We start from the raw sequence: 4,897 nt of genomic DNA, 5'->3' as shown, positions 1-4,897 counted from the left end.
AAATAAATACGGTCCATCTACGAAGCCCAACCCACAGTAGACAATCACAATCATCGCAGATTTGTCAACATGACAGATTTAGGGCATGTTTGGTTTGCTACCTAAGATGCCACGCCTAAAGTTAGCATGCTGCCACAGGTGTGGCGCGCCTAAGCTGCCTAAATTGAAGTACGTGTTTGGTTCATTACTCCGCCTAACATTACGCATCTTGCAAAAAAGTGTGGTAGCTGTTTTTTTGCTACCACACCTAAAGTTAGGCACACATGAGAATGTGTGGTAGCTGTTTGTTTTGCTACCACATATAAAACTAGCCACATAAATAAAACATAGAGAAATTAACATAAATTGATGAACATATCAAATAACATAACCGCAATAGCTATAATCATAACAAATGGACATAACATATCTATATGCCCGTATCAAATTGATAATGTCTCCACATCGTATCAATAACAACCTTAATTGGTTCATATTAGTTACATTATAGCAAAGTATGCATTAACAAAAGTGTGAAGCATCATCTAAGTGCTAAACAAATTGCTGTGAGCAACACCATCTATCTTCATAGCCATCATATATCAGCCTAGAAGAAGTGCAAAAGAATGAGCCTTCATTGACACCATCCATCTTCAGTTAAGTTCTTGGATGAGTCTACAATGCAAAACAATCCACTTTAGCAAAGTGCAAACAATGCAAGTAATAATTGACCAATTGCAACATATATCACCTGGGCACATCCCAAGTTATGGTCCTCTCACGAGTGGAGCCATCACCTTTAGCTTTTTCCTTCCCTTTAGTCATATCTGTTAAATAGGTCTCAATGCAACCACATAATGCAATTAAATAGGATCTGAATACAGCAATTCAATACAATTAAATAGGTCTAAAGACAGCCACACCATACAAATAAATCATGTCTGCATATAGCCATTCAATACAATTAAATAGGTCTAAAGGCAGCCACAAAATACAAATTAATCATGTCTGAATATAGCACACAATACATCAATTTTGATCTCATTCATCCCACATTTGCTGGGTTAACTGATCACGCATGTTCGCCCAAAGCTGATTGTCTCTATTCATGTTAACATGGGAACGATTGCTCCTTGGCAGAGTTGCAAGCCATGTCTCATCATCATAGACATAAATATCAGGACCTTCATCTATTATAAAGTTGTGCAAAGTGCAGTAAGCCAAGACTATCTTCACTTGAGTTTTTAGAGGAAAAAATGGTTGACTTGTTAGTATCTTAAATCTATTTTTGAGTGTGCCAAATGACCATTCAACAGTTGTCCTAAGGGAGGAGTGACGAAGATTGAACAATTCCTTTAGATTTTCTGGCCGTCTAGTACCCTGAAACTCCTTAAGATGATACCGAACTCCTCGATATGGAGGTAATATGCCAGGTCTAGCGGCATAACCAGCATCAGCTAGAAAATAGTGATCTACAATCGGATTTAACTAAAGTTAGCTAATAATTTTGGAAGCCAAATACTAGGCATCTTGTATGACTTGACTAATACCTTCTAGAATTTTTAACCCTGAAGGGCGTGATAATGCATCTTGGAGCACAAAGGAATCATGAGCTGATCCTTCCCATCCAGCCAACACATATGTAAACCTAAGATCAAAGTCCACGGCAGCTAACACATTTTGTGTTGGATAGTGTTTTCTACCCCTAAACCTATCCTGCATATATATAGGAACCCATGCTGGTATATGTGTGCCATCCAATGCTCCTATACATTTCTAAGAAAAATGAGAAAAGTGGTCCTATTAGTAGGTACTACAAACTAACAATAAATATAATAATAGATTCTAATTATATACATATGTTACCTCAAAATATGGGTGAAATCTTCCCGGGCTACTGGATATCTTTGTATGTGTCTCAGTGGTTCTCATGGTAATGATGTCACGGGACAAGATGCATAGAGCATCTAAAACAGAATTAAAATACCAACTAACCGTCTCCCTGGACTGCAAGAATTCAAAGCCAACTGATCTATTTGTCCATCTATGGCCGACAAATTTCAAGAACATAGCAACCTGCTCTTCAATGGAGATGTTGATAGTGTCCTCTAACAACCCACGGGACCTTAAATGACAACATAACCTATGGAAAACAAATTTATGCATACGCAGCTCGCTAATATAGTTGGCTTCAGTCCCATTATACAAACGATTCAGACACCTTTCCCTTTCTAGATCTCTTTGTAACATAGAACCGTATTTGATATGCCTCTTGGCCAATCTATTTTCTTACAACTTGTACCACAACATACAAACACAGATGGCAATGCAAACAAGCAACCTTCTTCTTCGCAAGTAATGATCGTAATAATAGCAATACTCAAGATATAGCTTCTTTGCACCCATCTATACAGATTGTAAACTAATTAGAATACACACAAAACACACCTTGAATCAGTAGATTGTAAAGTATTTTGGATGCCGGAATATTGATATACCTTGGAGCAGCCCCTAGCGATGTTTGTTTCTGCAGGCAAGAAAGAAAAAAGAATTTTAGGAACAGAAATAGACAAATGCATCTTGACCAAAGATCCACTGCATGAGCAAGCTTCTGGCCACACAAAACATGGCCGCCTGTGCACACACATGCAGCTAGCCGCATGGGGGAAGAACCAAGGCATGGACGGACACACATCGAGCAAGCCATGCGGACGGCGCCGACCAGGGACACGACGGCCACCAAATCCATAGCAGCTTGGCCGCCCACAGATCTGCAACGCTGACGGCTGGTGCTCCCATGGCAGCACCTGCTCCCACGGTGCAGAAGTGCTTACGTGCTCTATGTGCGAGGAGAAGGGGAGACGCGTACCTTCAATCGGCAGCCGAAAACAGGGCCGGGGACGTCGTTCAGAGCGGAGGCGGGAGGTGGAAGCTCCGGTAATGGAGGTCACAGGCGACGGGAAGGGAACGAATGGTGGAGGCTGGAGGAAAATGAGGCGTGTGTGGGTGCCTTCGGGGTGCGGCGCTCCAATCGACCGCCGCAGGTGTGGCGTGAAAATTGTGTGGCATGTCGATGGAACCGTGCCTAAGAAAGTGATGGCTGCCTAAGTTTAGTTGTTCACCAAACGCATGCCTCCGGTTCTGTTACGCGCCTAAGGTTAGGCTGCGGCACGTTAGGCAGCGAACCAAACACACCATCAAATACAACATTCAGCAAATAGACAAACATATGTTCTGATCAAATAGCACACCAGATTTCAAATAGCACATCAGATACAACACAAGTTCTTGTCCACAGGCAAATCATAGTTTGCACCAGGCACTTCAACCCCTCCAGCCCTGGAGTAACAACAAAATGCTTGCATTCTGTGTTTTTTTTTCAACAGAATGCATGCAGTTTGCAGCAGCAAAAGGATGACCTCAACAGGGCAGCAACCGCAAAACAAATGAAGTAGCAAAAGGTAGGTTCCATCTTAGCCAACATAGCTTCACGACAAACTATATTTCTAAGAGACCAAGACCAGCTTACCCCGTAGACTAACTCTGCTGACGCTCACTTCACACAAGTTCAAGTTTTGCATCAGTCTCCGCTTGCTTCTTTGCCATCTCTTCTCGGTCCTTTGTCCTTGCTTGCTTTATTTCTTGTAGCTTCGTGGACAACTCATCCATCTGTTCTCGCTGAGAGTTGACCAGCAATCGAAGCTCAGCATTTTCCCTTTGTGCCAATAGCTCAGCTTGAAGGTTTTGTCCAACAGATGTAGGTTGGTTGTTGTGAATCCCCACATTTTGCAGAAATGTGTTCTTCTTGGTGTTCTGAGCAAGCACGCCCACCACGACCTCTGTCACAGACCTTGTTTCTTGATCTTCTGCAGGTTCGGCGATCTTGGTTTCCATTTGAGTCTAGCAGTGCAGGCAACAAATATGTTTCATTAGATATAGCAAAAAGTTAGCATTGCAATGAGCTTTATTTGAAAACTTTCTTACAATAGCAGACTGGACAGCAACTGTATAGCCATTCTTTTTGTTGCTGTAGTGTCACTCCTTGAATAAATCCAGTGCATCAAGTTCCTGATCTTTGTACTTGTCTCCCTGAAAACAATACATAGGTGCAGTTAACTCACATGTTCACAACACTTCATAGAAGAGAAAATGAAGAAACAACATGCACATGCACTTCATCATAGAGGGCATTCAATATATGTGCAAGATGTAGTAATCTTCTGCATAAATTGGAAGCAGATCTTGGCAGTATGATCATATTGATTTTTTCATTTGCTAAAATTTGAAAAAACATGTGCAACTGAAATATTGACTACTTTTGATGGTACTTAACATTGCCTCGGTTGGTTTTGTTTGTTTCGCAAGCCTCCTACACCGTGAACAGCATACATGTCAAATAAACTTTCAAATTATCATATAGGAGGCAATATATTGACTTTCAGGCTTTCAGCACAAAACATACCATTTTTTTGGGACTCTTCCAGAATTCCACAAGATCATTCCACTGTGTATCAGACATAAACTTGAGAAGTTTTGGTGACCAAGTGGAGTGGGTAAGGATTAAAGTACTTTTTCATCATCTCATAACAAGCCTTTTTAACAGGAGCAGCATTAATGTCGATATCAAACTTTATCTATTCAAATGAAAGAGCATTCACATGAACTTCAATATTTTTAAATAAACAAACATTAAAGGTGCAAAGGAATTGAGTATGCACTTACCTTAAGTCTCCCCATCAATATTCTTAGGAGCCCAGGTTGCTTCTTGTATTCCTTCCGGTTCTTCAACACAGAAATATCGTTCCTCACTACAATATTGCATTTAGTTGCAAACTTTGCAGCAATAAGAGGTACTACTGGTCTTGTCCTCCCTTCAGTAATGATTACTGCCAGTTTGCCACGCCGAGCCCGTGACAGC

The 4,897-nt window shown here is 41.1% G+C and overlaps 1 long non-coding RNA gene across 1 annotated transcript; it reads right to left on the bottom strand.

The window, feature by feature from the left end:
- Positions 1-414: 414 nt before the first annotated feature.
- On the bottom strand, positions 415-2,949 carry LOC112883039. The gene is made up of 3 exons (XR_003226749.1): positions 2,849-2,949; positions 2,478-2,506; positions 415-654 (listed from the first exon to the last, which is right to left on the bottom strand). It is a non-coding gene; the product is annotated as an uncharacterized LOC112883039 (long non-coding RNA).
- Positions 2,950-4,897: the final 1,948 nt, after the last annotated feature.

Source organism: Panicum hallii, chromosome 2, assembly GCF_002211085.1.
Source record: "Panicum hallii strain FIL2 chromosome 2, PHallii_v3.1, whole genome shotgun sequence".
NCBI classification, from domain to species: domain Eukaryota; kingdom Viridiplantae; phylum Streptophyta; class Magnoliopsida; order Poales; family Poaceae; genus Panicum; species Panicum hallii.
This window is presented reverse-complemented; position numbering and strand designations above follow the sequence as displayed.